Genomic DNA, 18,218 nt, shown 5'->3' on the forward strand with positions numbered 1-18,218 from the left:
GATGCCTTCAGGTGAATGCTCTATCTCTCCAAAACTCATATGCTGAAATCTAATCTCCAATCGGATAGTGTTTTGAAGCAGGGCCTTTCAGAGGTGATGAAGTCATGAAGGTGGAACTCTTGTGAATGGGATTAGTGTCCTTCTGAGAGACCCCAGAGAGCTTCCTCACTCCGTCTGCAATACGCAAAGGAATGGGCATCTATGAGGCAGGAAGTCCTCACCACACTGTTCATCTCCCAGAGCCTTGATCTTGGCTTCCCAGCCTACAGAACAAACAGTGAGAAAAGAGCCTGTGTGGCTTGTGAGCTGCCCAGCCTCTGATACTCTGCCGTAGCCGCCCCAAAGGACTGAGACACCAAAAGAGGCCAAGAGGCTTCCTGCGTGCTTCCTCCCTAGCTCACACCCACACCTGCACCCTCTACATCTTAGCCAAAGTTCTAGCAAGAGAAAGCCAGGCAGTGAAGAGAAGAAAATACATTTTCAAATGCTTAAAGCAGAGCTGATCTAAACTGCTGAATCCACAACTTCTAGGGCAAAGGCGCCTTGGATGAAAACAGTACAGGCTCCTCAGCGGAGTCTAGAAAACCAGCAGAATCCAGAAATCAGAGGGGAGACCTGCCTTAGGCGGGACAGCTCTTCTCACCTTCCATCCTCATGACCTGGAAACCCAAGAGAAATCTCAAGTTATAAAATCCCTAAAGAGAACAAAATGTGAGTCTGGCGGCCTCTTGAACCTGGCCGATCAGAGCAGCCCTTCGTCCTGGGATGGAAGTGTAGAAGAGAGAGGGGCTCTGGGTTTCCTTTAGGGGCGAGTTCTGTCCCCCAGTGGTTGGCCTCCCAGAATGAAGCAAAACAAAAGGAACAAGTATGCAAACAATGAACAAAAATGAACAAAAATCCAACAAGCCATTTTTAACTACTGGGCAAGAAGCTAATCTCAAGTTAGTGCTAATTGAGTAGCTCCAGTTGCAACTAGAAGACCATATTACCATTTCTTAAATTTTGCATTATGTCACCAGTCACGACAAGACCTTCAAACACCGACATGTAGCTTAAAGCGTGTCTAACCCATACAAAATTTCTTGTATGTTTTTTATTTTTAAGTAAATTCTTATGTCTCAAATCTGGTTTCACTTTGAAAGCAGGACATTTCCCTTTCTGCTTTACTAAAACTAATTCCCTCTGCCCGCAAACAGTAAAGACATTTGATGATCCAGGAAGATGTCATTTGCTTTTACCCGTTCTTTGGTGGCCGCTGTATGCCCTGCGGTGTGGACACATCTGAGAATGTTTATCACATGTATATGTGAAAATTCCACAATGAAACACAATATCCTATGTCATTAATATGTACCAATGAAATGTATATTGGGGAAAAAAAAGAAAAGCAAGTTTTGTACAATCAGGGTGTCTCTCTCATCCAGCACATTTTTCACCCACTGAAAAATAGGGTCTAAAATGTTCGGGTTTGTTTTCCTTCATCTGCAATTAGCCTGTCTGTCATGTGACTGTCAGTGTGGAAGAGGGAATAAAGATAACAGGGCGTGTGACTCTCAGGAACAAGCAGGAATGCCAGGCATTTCTCCTAACCTGTTGCACAGTTCAGGTGCGCTGATAGTTAGATGAATACACGTTAGGGAATGCTTCCTGGTCAATTTTGACATGTCTTTAGCTAAGACTTTTTATTTACACATAAAATTATATTTCAAAAATTAGCCCCACTGCTTGGATAAATGATTGAATGATTAGATGAAGAGATAAATCTCCTGTGTATAAACATTCCAAATAATTTGTACAGGTACAGTATTTAACTGATGTTAAGCTTCACTGTGGGCTGCCCATAATGACTTCCTTCCTGAGAGTACATCAAAGTGCGGGGTAAAGGGAGAAAAGCAAAGGGAACTAACAAATACCACCTCAGCCAGGGGCTCAAGGACAACACGCCAGTCATAAATCATGCAGGTAGTGCGGACCCTTGCTGTGATGTGATAAGAATGACCCTTTTTTCTCCCCAAAGCCCATAGTCCTAGTCTAACCAAGAGAAAAACATCAAAGTCCAATAGAGGCACCATGTGCAAAATATTTAATCAGTACTCTTCAAAAATATCAAGGTCATAGAAGCCAAGAAAAGTCTGAGAAATGGTTTCTCAGCAAGTGGAGTCTAATGGGACAGGATAACCGAATATATATGGCATTCTGGATTGGATCCTAGCACAGACAAGCACACTAGGTAAATACAAAAGAAACCCGAATAAAATGTGGACCTCAGTTAATAACAATGGATCAATATCAGTTTATGAAGTGTAGCTAACGTACCATACATGCTAGTAGGGGAAACCAAGCATGCAGTAGAGAGAGCTCTATACTATTTTCTCAATTTTTCTATGAATGTAGAACTATATGGAAAATAAATAACTGGGTTTATAGAAAAAAATTAGCACTAAAATAGTACGTGTGACAAAGCCCCCAAATCAGTTCATTAGTGATTGGTCAGAGTAAGCCATTCTTTAATCAAAAAGCAGCTAAAAAAAATGGGCATAGCTGAGGCTGGAAATGTGGCTCAGTGGTTGAGTGCTTACCTGGCATGCACAAGGGCCTGGGTTCAATCCTCCACATCACAAAACAAAGCAAAATGAGTACAGAGAACTGTGTAAAGGCTGAACAATGGGAAGAGAGTTTGTTTCACAGGGGAGCAATGATTCCATGCTAAGTAATATTATATTATGTGTAGTAAGACTGATATTTTGTAATAAAGGCAAGTGGATTTTTAAAAAATAGAATTATAGGTTATCAAAAAGTACCTTAGTGACAGAATTTTGTAATAAAATTAAGATCAGAGACATAGAAACCAGCTAATAAGTGTTCTGCCTAGAAAGACTCTGGGATAGTTAACTCATTTTAAGATGGATGTGCAAAAATCTAAAGAAACAATTTCACACAACATAGTCAACTAGGTTCATTCATGCAAGAAATAGACACCATATATCTATTTCTTCTTTTATTTCTTAAAGTAATACCTCCATTTACCTACTGTTCTCAAGACATACTGATTGATGACTTTGGGTTATCTTTATAGGCATCTAATGTAATATTATGTGGTAATTGTTATCTAATCCTCCTTCTTTGTTGGCCAAAACTCCAGTTGCTATAGTCTTGTATTCTTTGTGTTGCTAGACTCTTGACTAATTCCTGTTCCATTTTGCTTTATCAAGTTAGTAGTGCGCTGGAAAAGCAGGAAGAGAAGCCCACCTAACATCCTTGCTACATAACACACAGGGTGCACACCCCGGGACAGTCCTTGGGTTGAAGGTGATGTGAAACAGTGGCCTTCTCACCTGGATGTGCTGTGGCCCTAAAAGTCAGCCCCCTACACACCTTAGAAGAAAAAAATTAGTTAATGGTTCTAGAGGCATGGCCTCATGCTACACATCTTAACATTACATGTGGTTGAAAGGAATTTTAGCAATAATAATTGGCAATAATCTCCTGTTATGATTATTGCATAAAAAGATATAAATTTTAATACATACATGCAAAGAAGGGTCATCTCAGAATAAACAGCTACCCTCTCAGTCAATTCATCTTTATTCATACTTGGGGTGGATTTTGTTAGCACTGGATTCTACCAAGCATGAAGCCCCGAGGCTGGTCATAGAAAATGCTCAGAATACAAGGGCGGCAAGGCACTGTCTGATATCTGACATGACCTGGGCATATCTGATTCTCAATGACCTGGGCACTTCTTACCTAACCCCAAAGAGTCTCGCTGTGCTGTTCAAACATGGCTGACCTCGATGAGGCCTTACTGTCCCCTCTGGGGGTGGTCATGGTGGCTCTGGACAAAGACGGAAAGTCCTCCGTCACTATCACACCCAGCTCTCTCTCCAGGGGGCCATCTGCCTCAACAGCATTTGACAGCCAGCCTCTGCTTCTTGACAAGTGAGCCTGGTCATCTCGATGCTGCAGAACAGGCAGTGGCCCGTGGCGATTTCATCTAAGAACCAGAAAGAAATCCTTGGTCTTTTTCTGAGGCTCATGCTAAGATACCAAGGTTAGTTTGTACAGCTTGGCCTGGTCCACCAGAGTGGCTAGGGTTAAACGGCTGAGGATACCAGGAGGCAAAGACAGGGAGCAAGGGGCGTGCTCTGCATCTCTGGTGAGAATGGACATGGATGTAATCACTCGAAAGAAAAAGACTTGCACAGCATGGACTAAACCCTAGCACTGCTGCATACAAGGGGCGATAGAAAATATGGGGAACGTTTAAATTTTAAAATGTTGATTAGAGTAAAAGTCATACTGCCACTAATCCTCCTCGGAATACTGTCCTTCGCTTTGAACACACTCGTCGATTGCTCTTGCCACTTTCTGAAGTGGTTCTGGAAGTCCAATTCCATGAGTGTCTTTACACGCCAGGATATTCTTACTAGCCTGCCTTTGCACTGGGTGGTGCTTGGCAGGGGCACCCACCCTGCTTTTGGTCACACCTCATACTTGGTACTTGGTAAGTGCCCGGAGATACTATTTTTTTTCCTTCCTCTGTGTGTGGACTGGCCTCACAGGTCCTATGTATTGCCTTCTGAAGGCCACTGGATCTCAGTTTTATTTTTAAAGATTGGTGACTGATCTACTGTGAGCTAAAAAGTAATCTGGCCTTTCCTAGATCAAATGACCAAAACCCCTATTCCTAAGGTGCCTCTGGAAATGTCTGGAAATGATTTGTCCATCCACCCAAACACTCACCTATCTATCCATCCATCCATCCTCCCATCCATCCATCTATTGATCCATCCACCCACCCACCCATCCATCCATCTATCCATCCACCCATCCACCCATCTGTCCATCTATTCTTTCATCCATACTTCCATCCATCCACCCATCCATCTATCCATCCATCCATCAACATATCCAGTCCCTACTTTGTGCCAGGAACCATGGTAAGTGCTGGGAATCGCTGCTGAGTAGAGCAGTGCTGGTGCTACCTTTGGAAGTTCCTTTGGCGGATTAATCTCAAGGAGATGACAGGCAGTAAATACATAAATCCATGATGACGAATTGTGATTTTTAAAAGTGCTGTAAAGCAGAGGGGAGCAGCAGTGGACAGAAAAATTTCTCTGAGTTCCTCATGTTTAAGCTGAGGGCTGAAGGCAGCAGAGCGGCCAGTGGCATGAAGCTCAGAGGGCAAGCTCTGCTGTATCCTGCCTGGTAGCCCCATAAAATCCCAGTAAGGACAGCGTGCACACGGGGCGGTGGCCGCCAATGCAGTCCTTCCCGTGCATGGACGCGTGACATCTATCCCGCTTGTCAGGTGTGTTTGCCCACTTCCTGCTGCTGTGAGTTAGTCGGCTGGGGAGGAGGTTTCCGCGATGGTCATACGAGACAGCACACAGCGGAAGTTGAAAGTGGGAACAGGTACCATGTACCCTGTGAGTAGTGCAGGACATGCATGAGGACAGGAGGCCGGGCGTTTGCATCGGAACTCTGTCCCCACTTCCTGGCTCTACAGCCCGAGGCAGATCACTCTGAGCCTGAATTTCCTTATCTGAGAAATGGGAATAATGAAGTTTACCCCAAAGCTGTGATGCAAGCATTAAATGAAATGATATGCACATAGCATCTTGCATGAAAAAGCATGGCTAATTTTGTTTAGAACGTTCTCCTTTCGCTGTAAGAACATTATTCCTTTGTACTCTTATTCATGCAATCTCACTAGGGAAATGTCAACTTCTTTTTTCAGTACCAAGGATTGAACCCGCTAGCACAGGGGCATTCTACCACTCCACTACATCCATAGACCCTTGCCCTTTTTTAAATTGTTGAGACAGGGTCTCATTAAGTTTCCCTTAAACTTGGGATATTCCTGCCTCAGCCTCCCTAGTAGAAACGAAAATTTGTGAAAACAGGTACGTTCTGTTTTCTTAATGTCTTCTAATCTTGGCTACTAGTTTGCTTTTCATAGCTCTGTCCTAAACATTATTACTCCAGATGGTAAACTGGTTTTTTTTTTGGTTTTGGTTTTTGGTTTTTCTCCGGTACCGGGAACCGAACTCACGACCTTGCACTTGCCAGACAGGCGCTTTTGCCGCTGAGCTAAATCCCCAGCCGCGGTAAATTGTTCTTGATTTTCCTAAATCTTCATTTAGAACCTTCTCAGGCAACCCCAGGGTAGAGTGTGAGTGGCTGGGACAGTTAGGCAGATGGGAACACTAAGCTTTGTGGGTGATCTTGGAGCTTCTAATACCACACACAGCTAGAGGTAAGACAGTCAGGGCTCAGCCTGGCTAGCCATCCCAACGTTAAATCTTCCTGACAAAGTATGCTTCCTTTCTGCCCCATTGCCTATGGCCGGTATGGGTGGAGGGGAAGGGAGAGACAGGGTCAGTTCACTTGTTCTCTGTCCAGCCCTCTCTGTTACAACACCCCTAAATGTACACTGTCTTCAGCTCTTAGCCTGAGCTCCTTACAATCCCCTTTCTCATCTCTAAAATGGGATAGCACCAGCTTTGCTTACAGTAACCTCAGGATTGCTGAGGAGCAGATAAAACCTTGCAACGAGCTTCATGGTAACTGAAGTCATGCTGTGAATACCACTGCCTCCTGCACTGCAGTCACAGGACACAGCTGCCCCCAAGCATTTAGACCTGCTTGAGACTGAGCTTCTCAAAGGGGATTTTTCTAGGTCAGTGAGTAATGGAAAGTCTCTCAAAGGTGCTGCCTATTTTTACTTTGAGAGAGCAGCCTTTCAGACCCAGGCTCACGCTCCGTGAGAACTCAGCAGCTGGGAGATTAAGAGATAATTAAATACTGAACAAAACTAGTCTCTTCTCACAATTTGTATAATTTCGGGGGAAACTAAATGCATCGCTGGCCTAGTTAAACTAACGAGGCTCACTAGAGTAATGGGAACTGATCAAATCTCTATTTTTGCAATTTCCTGTTCTGAACAGGAAACCAAAAAAACAAACACCACGGGTGACAGACAGGAAGAAACCGACAAATGATTCTATGCCTACGCAGCTTCTCTCAAGACAGCAAGAGAACCATCTGTAGAGTTCTCAGCATGCTCCCATGTAGAAAGATGCACCCAGTGCAGGCTCCCTGGGATCGGTTTCCGTGGGTCCTTCTGCATTTGTCCTCCTGTCCCGGGGTGCCGAGGCTGCTGTGTGCTTCTCTCTTGACTTGGACTGTACACAAGCCTTTCAGACAAGAAAGAACCACGGAAACGTCAGACCAGAGCCAGAGACCCCGAGCTTCCAACCCAGAACACGCAAGGAAAAAGCAAAAGACTGCTTCCCTCGTACATTTTCTCTAAATTATTTCAAGATGCCACTTCAAAGAATCTTTATCTTTGGTAGTATTGCAATTGTAGACGAAGATGCTTTTTCTAGTCAAATCTAATTTAAGGCTTTGATTGCTGAAGTTAGCATGAAATAGGGAGATCTGAAGGGTGTAACCAGCCTGCCGCTCTCCGCCTTTGATATCCAGTGGGAAAGTAGCAAGAATGAAAAAGACACGCTCTCAAATCTGCTTTGCACAATTGGCAGAAGGCAGGCTCATTCCAGGCCCTAGTGGCTGAAACAGAAAAGCATATTTTCTATATCATATTAAATAATAACAAAAAATACCTAATAGGAACCAGTTCCCAAAGCCTTTCTGGATAATTTGGTGCGTTTGAAATCCAGTATGGTTTTCAAGTCTCTCTTAAGCACTGTATAAAATGAGACACCCTCAAACGCGTTGGAACACTTCTGTTTGGATTGGCTCGGGAAGGCTGGGAGTATTTGCCGTGATTTATAATTCACCAGTTACCCTCCTCAGAGTCACTTGCTTGGTTTATAGAAATCGCATAACTGGGAAATAACACAATGAAAATCTTACACTCTGCTGGCTAAAAGTTGGATCATAATTCTAATTCCATTGCATTTCTAGCAGGAGAAGAATACCGTTTTCTTTGTTTCACCTTTCAAAGTGTGTTTTTTAATTCATTTAAATAGTTGTTTGCAAAAGGCTATTTCGTTTGTTGTTTTTTTTTCCCCTTTTTAATGAACAGTGGTTTATTTATGGAAGTGCAGAGCGGCTGATTGATGTACCAGAGGTCAGGATCTATAACTGTAGAAACTGACTGAGAAACCAGTTTTTCAGAGAAGCTGCGATTGTTAAGGGCAAGCAGTTGAGCATCTCTGGAGGAGTGAAGCGAAAAGAAACGTACTTTCAGGGTATCAAGGAGCTCACAGCAAGGAGATCGGACTGGAAAGTCAAGACCAGGACAAGATAACCCGGAACGACTGTGTCGGAGCAGGTGAAGAGACTCTCAAATGCAGCATTCCGGCTGCAGCTGGACCAAGGCCACCACCAGTGGGGAGCCCAGACCTGCGCTCCTGCCCGGCCTCCTGCTACTCCCCGCTGGCCCAGACTCAAGTGTTCCTCGTTCAGAGCACAGCCTGTGCACGTGTGGGTGAGGCCGGGAACCTGAGCTCACAGCGCCTGCCCACGCAATCGGGGAGGAGCCGGCTAGGGACGCACTCCTTGCTGTCGCTACTGCAGGCTCAGAGGGGGCGATTCTCCAAACCGCTGAGGGGTTAAGATTGTGGTGATTATCCCAGGACAAATGCCCCGGCCCTGAAGAACAACCTAATTACCATGATTAAAAAAGAAGTTCTCTATCTTTTTGGTTCTCAAACTTTGTACATTCAACAGTTACTAAGAGCTGGGTGCAGTGCACTCTGGGAGGCTGAAGCGGTAGACCACAAGCTGGGGCCCAGAAAGAGCAATGTAGTCACTCAGCAAGACCACGTCTCACGATAAAAAGTAAAAACAAGAACAAGAAAACAAACCACGCAGAAAATAAAGTGAGCTACCTCCAAGGGCCTAGGTTCCGTTCTCAGTACTGCAAAGAGCAAAGCAAGACAAGACAAAACAAAACATCTACTAAGGACCACCAAGGGTTTCATTTATGTAGCTTATATCTAGCAACACTCACTATGTCAGAAATTAAAAGTGAAAATTTAACATATTTATTAATTGATCTAAGATAATTTCATATTGGCATATGTAGAAAACCTTATGAAAAATAACTCTATTGTACAAAAGAAGGAAAGTAATGAGAAGGGCAACTATTTAATATTTTTGTAATCACTTTAATTTCTGGTTTAAGAGAGGGCAGTGGACTTGGGTATCAGCTTGTACGTAATTTGTTAACATTATAGACACACTGTTGAGATATCACACATCCTACAATCTCTGAAGACTTTATCATGCACCGAGAGAATAAGACAGGAAAGATAGATGTCATTTTAATGTTATTGTGAAGATAAATTTCACGGTGGAGATTTCCTGAAGGGGTCTTGGGGGAGCCTCTGGGGTTTGCTGATGGACGGTGTGCTTCGCGCTGAAATGCAGTGAGGTGTGTTCCACGGAGACGTAGCTCCTCGGCTGTCCTCCTGCATTCCTCTCCAAATGTTTTTGCTCAGAGGTTGACAAGACTGAGCCTGCGTCAAATTACTAAGACAGTTCTGTGTCTAGTGGACAGCAAAATTAAGAGCAGGGTCATATTTAGTTTATTTTATTGAGCTGTTTTACTCTCCTTTCATCTCAGAAGTATCTTCTTGCTCTAATTCCTAATTCTACAATTCTCTGTATTTACATGTTTTAAGCAATGGCAGACAGATTCATTTCCTTAATAAAAAGCTTATATTGTAGAATGGTTTTAGATTTAGAGTTATTACAAAGATAATACAGAGAGTATCTGCATAAACCAGGACAAATTTCCCCTATTATTATTATATATGAGTAGGGTACATTTATCACATGTAGGGGGACTATATTAACATATCATTAAATTAGATTCTCCCCAAATAAGAGACTGAATCAAAAAATTGGCAATTGAAATAAACAGACACTTCCTAGAAGAAGTACAAATGACCAATAGATACATGAAAACATTCAACGTCTCTGGCCATGAGAGAAATAGATTTCATCTTACTTCATAAAGAATGGCTCACATCAAGGAATCAAATAATAATAAAAGCTGGTGAGGCTGTGGGAGAAAAGGAACTCTTCTACATTATTGTTAGAAATGTAAACTAGTACAACCGCTATGGAAATCACTATGGAGATTCCTCAGACAACCAAAACCAGAAATTCTACTTGACCCAGCTATTCTCTTTCTAAGTATCTTCCCAAAAGAGCTAAAAGCATGTTAGTGATCCTGCACACCCATGTTTGTGCCAGCACAACTCACGATAGCTAGATCTTGGCAGCAGCTCGTATGTCCATCACACATGAATGGATACAGAAAATGTGATATTTATACACAATGGAGTAATACTCTGCTATAAAAAAGGATAGATGTGAATCCTTTGTGGGAAAATGGACACACTTTGAGACTGTATTGTTAGGTAAAATAAATTAACACACAAGCTTAAATACCACATAGCTTCTCCTATACGAGAAACCCAAAGTGTAAATAAACTAGAGAATAAATAAATAAAATAAAAGGCAGCTGATAGGAAACAGGGAGATAGACCTTTTGCAAATAGGAAGGGGAGCAAGAAAATTAAGATGCGTTCTGCACAGGCAGTAACTCTCCACAACAAATGTAATCATTATGTACCGCAAAGGTAGACTAATGAAAATTCCATCTAAAGCACATGCTTTATTTAGGTTTCCTTGGTTTTTTCCTAACACTACTTTCCTCTTCCAGGGTCCCATCCAACATGTTGTGTTCCATTTAATCATCATACCTTCTCAGACTGACTGCTTGGCTGTGGCCATTTCTCAGACTTCCCTTGTTTCTGGTGACCTAGACAGTGTTGGGGATAACAGACCAGATATTTTCTGGAATGCCCTTCCCCTCGGACTCGTCTGGCATTTTTCTTGCGGTTAGAATGGTGCTCTAAGTTTGGAGGGGGAAACCAGAGGGGCGTAACCCGAGTCTCACCGCGCAGGACTGAGGGCGTATAGGATGGACGTGACTTTTGCTGATTGCCTGGCTTCAAGTCGGTCTGCCAGGCTTCCTCCGGTAAAGCTGCTCTTTCCACTTCCCCCTTTCCATTCTGCACTCCTTGGCAGGATGTTGTCATGGGGGCCCACACTTACAGCGACTGACTGCTCCATTCATTTGAAGGTGGGATATCTACATGGATGACTCGTAATTCCTCTATATGGAAGATCCATTTGTTCTTTCCCATTTATTTATTCAGTGATTCACTTATATCAGTAAGAACTCATGGGCATTTGTCTTACATTTTGGGTTATAATTCAACACTGCTCTATTATATTGCTCCAACTGCCCTGGCTTTGGATGCTGGGAGCCCTTTCACCTGGCTCCTGGGTGTGTTGACACAACCTACGATTGCGTGGTCGTATCTGTGGGTTTGTACTTCCCGCTCTGAGGAACTATCAGATTGCTCAGGCCCATCTGTATATAGTATTTCTATGCCCGGGATTGGAGTCAGCCACTTCCCCAAGGAGTGTTGGTTCTTTCATTAGAGTTAGAAATCAAAACGAGGTTTACTGATTGCTCTGCAGGTGTCACTGTTGTAGGGGTACCCAGCTGACAGAGAAGGAGAGGTACGTGTGGCTATAACCCGCCTGTCCATTCACATCTACAAATATTTGTACATGGAAACATCTGACCTACATTGAGCTCAGTGTGAGTTTATACTGATGTCTCTAACGCCAACCCACTGGCACTCCAAACAATAAATTTCTCCCTTTGCATTTTTAATGCCAAAAGTTATTTTAATGTGGAAACGATTTGGGAATGGTAGGTGTGAGAGGAAAGAGTGATGAAAAAAGACTCCAGAACTAAAGTGATGGATGCATTGATTGATTGACACTGCTGCGGATGGTACCCTGAACATCACACACACGAGACAGATCTCTACCACCGCGCTATGCCCCAGTACTAAGGTGAATAAAACACCCCAGGACCTGTGCTCCTTTGTGAGTGGCAGGATATCCACAGAGAAAGGCTGTGCAGTGGAGGGCAGCTTGAACTGTGGCTCTCCAAGTGACTACTTGGGCTCCTGTGGGGACTTTATTTTTGAAGGAGGAAAGCACAGTGGCAGGCTCATTATGTGTGAGTTGTTCTGACGTATACTCTGTGGGAAGTATATCATTATCTCCATTTTACAGACATGAAAACAGAGGCACGGAGATTTTCTAAACTGCCCAAGCTCTCATAGCTTGTAAATGACAGAGCTACTTGCTCGTAAACCTGACCTTTAAAGGACTCCTGCGCATCCTTGAACTTAATTCTCCTCCTGTAAAACCAAAGTTATGAAATGCTGCTCTCTGTGAGGCCTACAGGCGGCTCTGACCACGGTCGATGGCAGAGACACCGTGACAATCAATAGCACCTCCATTTATCACAGTATAAATTGTCCGTGCGGTGCAGGGACGCCACGCGTGGAGTTGAGTGACCTTGTATGTGCCTGTGCTATTCCCTGAAGCCAGGTGAGGCAAAGATCACTCCTGGCGGGGGAGTTGGCAGAGGTTAAATCTTAGCTCCGGCTTATCTACCAGAGTCATTGCCTGTTGTAAGAGGGCTCACTCAGCGAAAGGTTCCTGGAAGCTTAACCATTTCTCACCGGCCCCGTGTTCCCAGGTCATGAATCACAGTGTGCACCTGGCACGGGGAGTTCCTAGGAAAGTGAAAAGGGAGGAGATTGGTTGGGGAGCAGTCGCGGGCAGTACCTCCTCAGAGCCACGCCATGACAATTTTACGCCCTAAACGTGTGGCTCTGCTCCAGTCCGCATCTGTTTCCCTGAAGCCTCAGTGACCGGTTTCCTTGTCACACAGAGGCCCCTGCAATTCACCCTTCGCTGACCTTAGAGCTCCATTTGGCACCTAGGTCTCCGCCAAGCAGATTCTGAAAGAGAAAGCGGTCGCCTCGCTCGCCCTGTTCCTTGCCAGGGAACCCACTCTGTCCTTCCCAAGAGTCCCTCCCAGGATCTTCTGAAGCGGCAGATGAGTCTTTACCCAGGACCTGCTGTGGCCCCGGCACGATGCCCGTCAGAGGAGCGGTCCTGGGGCAGAGTGATGGCAGCCTTCCCATCTCTGAGGCAGGGCGCCTGCGGACCGGGTAAACCAGGAGCCCCGTCTGGCCAGGCACCCTTCCTCGTGCGCCTCTCTCATTCAGCCTCATCCAGCCAGCCTTCCCATGTCCCCAGCTTACAGACAAGAAAAGTGAGGATTTCCCCAAGTCGTATTAGGAGGGGTGGCAGGGCCGGGCTGTGAACGCAGGATTCTGAGGTCACACACTGAACTCCACACGCATCCTGTTCTCTCAGCACCTCGCTGAGGCGGGACCTCAGGGCCCCGTGGGTTTGTGGCTGGAGCACAGAGCTCTGTTTGCTGCAGTTTCTGCTGAACACTTTGGCTTGCAAATGTAGAGGGTTCTCTGAAGCAAATTGTGGTGGACAGTGGAGCGAGCAGCAGACAGGAAGCGTGGCCAGGTGCTCTGGGGAGGGTGTCTCTGTGGGGTCTCTGTGGAGCCAGGGGCTCCCAGGAAAGGAAGCAGCAACAGGCTGAGGAAGGAGGCACCTGCGGCTTCAGCCACACTGCTCTCCCTGGAATGTGGTGCTGTGCGCTTTTACCAGGTTTTGCAAATGCGATTAGGACGTAGGCTCGCTTCCCCTTGTTGAAATCATGAGGGATTATTTAAATACATTTAAAAATTAGATTTTCCTAAAGTATGTCTGATGTGAGAGGTGAACATATCTTGGGGTTACAAATCAGTGGACATGAATTACCCCGCAAGCAGCAACAACTGGGTCCATGTGTGATCTTTTTGAAGTGTCTACCTTCTCTTCTAGGTTTTTTCCTCCCTAAACCGGAGACCTGAAGGGTCGCTGACGTTCCAGACGGCTCTCATGCTGTGAAAACCTACTTTGTCTGTACCACTCATGAAACAATCAGCAGCTTAGCCACGACTCCAGGGGCACTTCTAGCCCTGTAGGTTTATGCTGTCCAGGACGTGAGCCGCCAGACAGAGGTGGCTACGCAGCCCTGGAAATGTGGCTTGTGTGACTGAATTTTATTTCTTTTAAAATTAAGTTTAAGTAAGAAACTGATGCCCTGCTCAGTTACTGAAGGCCCTGTGTGTGTCTGAAACAATTTAAAGACGTGGATCCGCTTTTCTCAGGGGTGAATGTTGTGAACTCTGAGTACCGATGAAGTGTTTAAATGAAAACTTAGGGTCTGGGCTTATGAGTGTGAAACACCAGATTTAAAACAATATCACAGAGGAAGTAAAATACCTCCATAGCTTGCACTGTATATTAAGATGAGAATATCTGACATACATTGAGTTCAATAAAACACATCATTACAATTGATTTCACCTGTTTTTATACTTTAAAATATGGCTCGCAGAGCATTTTAAAGAACCAACATGCGTGGCATGTCTCTTGGACAGCTTTGGAGGCTGAGCTCTGTACACTGTGGTGGGCAGCTGGGTTGGTACAGTGGTCCTAGTCAACCACGGGTGTTTCACGGAAAATAATTGTGTCACCCTTTGGGGCAGACACTTGCACCAGTCTGAGTCACTGCTCGCGTCAGGAAAGACCTGCCCCAATTACCTTGCCAAGAGGGTTGTTTGCAGAAAACCCAGGGCTGGAGGTCTCTAGAATCTGGTTCTCGCTGCTTCTCAAGTTGGGGTGCGCTAGAGGCACACGGGTAAATGCCCCCCACCAGCCCGCCTGCATCCAGAGAGGGTCTCCATTCAGGACAAGCGCCTCTGTGGGGCGGAGTTGAGCTGGGCCTCTGCGGACACTGCTGGCTCCCCCGCCTGGCTCCCTTCGGCCTGGCCTGATCACACAGTTCTTCAGCTGTACACAGGTAGTTGTGCTTGTTTTGCTCTTTCCACGTGGACTGAACTGTAGGATCTTCATATGGAAAAGAACTGCTGGGCTTTCTGCCTGAGCAGGAGGCATCGGAGGGCAAGGTTTTGAGTGTGAAGCCTTCTTGTGTAAAGTGTCACCCTCTTTTGTCTCTGTAAAGAGCCTCCTGTAGCAGGGAGAATTACCTTCTGGGATCAACATGCGGAGGCTGACCTGGTGGTGCTTGGAAAGGTCATCTTTCCTGAGGTAGCCATGGTGGTGACGGTGGCATGATCAGACATGGCCGCGGGTGGAGGCTCACTTGAGGGGCCAGGAGGGCCACCATCGTTAGCCACCGATGGTGCTCAGTGAGGACCACTGTTATGAACCTGCAGGGCTTCAAAAAAAAACCCCAAAACAAAAATAATACCATCCTGGGCCACTTCAGCAACAGAAATTTAGTTTCTCAGAGCTCTGGATACCAGATGTCCTCGGGTCAAGGTGTCAGGTTTAATTTCTTCCGGGGCAGCTTGGCTTGGCCCGCAGAGGACGCCCTCACACCGTGCTCTCACAGGACCGTCTCTCTGGGCATCTGCATCCCACGCTGCTCTTACAAGGACACCAGTGATCTGGGAGTCATATGGCCCCATCTTTAACTGCCTCTTTAAAGGCCGCATCTCTAAATGCAGTCCTGTTCTGAGGTGCCAGTGTTAGGACTTCAGCATGTGAGGGGGTGCACTTTGGTCTGAACCTCCCCCCACCCGTGGTCACACATGGTCTTCAACCACCATCCCTGGTCACATGCAGCTCAGAGAAATGAGTTTCACGAGCTGTGTGCGGGAGGCGAGGACCACAGGACGACTCTGAGGCCATGCGAGGCCCTGGCACCGACGGTGCTGAGAGCCAGGACACACATCTGACGGGCTGTGGAGGCGGGTGGGGAAGTGAGGCGGAAGGGAGGGCAGTGTTGGGTCTCGAATTTTCTCAGAAGGCCGAAGGTACCACAGTCTCAACCTTAAAACCTGGAATTCCTTGTTAACTGAACCACCGTGGCAGAGACCAAGCAGAGGCAACTGGACATTTCTGGGAGAGTGTGCTATGGCACAAGGCCAAGAACCTAGTTAGAAATGAGCATGCAGTATGAGACTAAGCCCTGAACCGAGGAATGAGCAGTCAGACTGGGGAGGGGAGTGGAAGTCGGCGAAGATTCTGATTTCTGGGAAGGACCTTAAAGTTGAAAAGCAGTGAATAGGTAGGTACTGATGAGGATGATAGCGAAAAGCCGAGGCCAGCTAGTCCCCTCCTAGGGTCTTCCCTAAAGAGTTAAAGACCTCATAGTACAGTGGTAGCGCACACCCACGTTCATAGAAGCACAACTCACAACGGCTAAATCTTGGGAGAGGCCTGAGTCTATCAACAGATGATTGGATAAAGAAAAAGTAGCATTTACACATAGTGGAGTACTACTCTGCTGTAAAAGATAACTGAGTCATTTTTAGAAAGTGGATGTACCTTGAGATCATACTATTAAGTGAAATAATCAGACACACAGGCTTAAATATCATTTAGTTTTTCTTATATGAGAAACCTACAGTACAAATAAAGAGTAAAGTAAAAGACAGATAAGAGGAAACGCGGAGACGGATCTTCTGCCTACAAAAGGGGACCCAGAGATGGAATGCGTGGGAGGAGTAGGCCGGGAAGGGGACCTAGGTAAAAAGAATGAAAATGTGTTCTGTACACACACCACCTCCCCACAGCGAAGGGACTCACCGTGGACTGCAAGTATGGACTAATAAAAATTAAAACTTAATGGAGAGGCCTGCAAAGACCCGCAGAGGGCTGGCTGGTTAGAGCAGAGGACTGGTGCGCAGTGCTGACGGGAAGAGGCCTGGGTCTGGGTGTCAGCGGGGAGGCTGGTGACAGAGGGAAGATGGGCTGCGTGTAAGAGGATAGCTAGGGTGTGGAGACTGCTCAAATGCTGTGATTTACACACACACACACACACACACACACAAATCCACCCACAGCGTCCCATCCTGCATCCCCAGGAGGTGACTGGAGACCGGCTGGTGCCGAGTCCGCGGCATTCATGGCAGAGGGTGGGACGTCTCCCTGGTTTCTAGACTCCCAAGTCAGCTGAACAACCAGTTTCAGCATGGAGCCTTCGTTTGTTTCCTCACTTTAGGCTCCTTCAGCTTGCCTCAGGCAGGGCTCTCGCCCGACCAGGCTTGCGGGACCGACAGCCTGCATGGCTCTAGACGGCCTCAGCGCTCCTGACCCGTTTGCCTCGGGAGAAACACACTGTGGGGACACGAACCCGTGACTTGATGGGAACGTGCTTGGCTTAATGTGAGGCAACCAGGAAACCTCGTGAAGCAGTGGCTGCGTGTTAAAGTCTTTTAGAAGAGGACGAGTCCACTCCTAAAGTCTTCCCACCTGCCTTTTCTTTTTACAATAGTTGCAAATACACTCTGCGAGCAACCCTAGATGACATATATGTATGTACAGACGTATAATCCAGGACCATCTCCCTGTCTTGCATGATACACATGCCACGTGGAACAGTTGTGTCTGGCCCAGACCTTTGGGCTTTCCCCTTGTCTTTAAGACACGAGCGATACTGAGCAGGTTTGGTCTGCGACCTCAGCATCCCTGGCTCTGCTCCCATCTGCCTGCAGCCCAGCCTCAGGGGAGGCCACTCTCAGAGTGGACTGCAGCGTAAGGCCCCAGGGACGATGACAGGTCCCGGAGCTGCTGCCCAGGAGCAACCAGACTGTGCAATGGGGCAGGCCAGGGCACAGGAGATAAAAGTTGGGCGCTGCGTGGAAAGCAGTTGGGAGGTTTGTTCCCTCTCCCGAGGGTCGCTGATTGCACCCTGGACAGGCCTTTGCAGAGGGGAGGCCCTCGCCCCTCCCCAGTCCGCGCCTGGCCCGGTCCCCTGCCCCGCCCACCTGCGTGTCCCACCTGCCCCAGGCAGTCTGGCTCGGCTAGGTAGGACCTCGGCCGTGGCCACACCTTCTCCCCCGCCGGCCACGCCCCCAGCACGCGCAGCCCGCCGGCATCACCGCCCCCCCGCCACGTGACAACCGCGCCCTCCTCGGCAGCCGCGATTGGCTCTCCCGGGAGGGGGCGTGGCCTTGGCGGCAGCCCCGCCCCAAACGCGGCTGCAGTTTTTAAACCTCAACTGTAAGTTCGCCGGCGTCGCCGCCGCCCGGCTCCGGTCACTGCTGTGCCCTGTCCGGGAAGGGTCGCCGAAGGCCCGCGGAGCCCAGCGGAGCTGCGCGTCGCCGAGTGCAGCGGGGGCCCGCCGGGAGCCGGAGGGCGTGGTGAGTGCCCGGCCGGATCCGCGGGGGCCCTGGGCCAGGCGGAGCTCTGGGGTCGCGGGG

At 47.0% G+C, this 18,218-nt stretch overlaps 1 protein-coding gene across 1 annotated transcript in view; it reads left to right on the forward strand.

Moving 5' to 3' along the window:
* Positions 1-18,004: 18,004 nt before the first annotated feature.
* Positions 18,005-18,218, forward strand: part of Stk17b (serine/threonine kinase 17b) — a 29,569-nt gene continuing 29,355 nt past the window's right edge. The window contains exon 1 of the mRNA XM_005373279.2: positions 18,005-18,158. The gene's annotated coding sequence lies outside the window, so the exon portion shown is untranslated. The remainder of the gene's footprint in view (positions 18,159-18,218) is intronic.

The sequence above is a fragment of the Chinchilla lanigera genome, unplaced genomic scaffold, assembly GCF_000276665.1.
Source record: "Chinchilla lanigera isolate Chin_1 unplaced genomic scaffold, ChiLan1.0 scaffold00002, whole genome shotgun sequence".
Classification (NCBI taxonomy): Eukaryota; Metazoa; Chordata; class Mammalia; order Rodentia; family Chinchillidae; genus Chinchilla; species Chinchilla lanigera.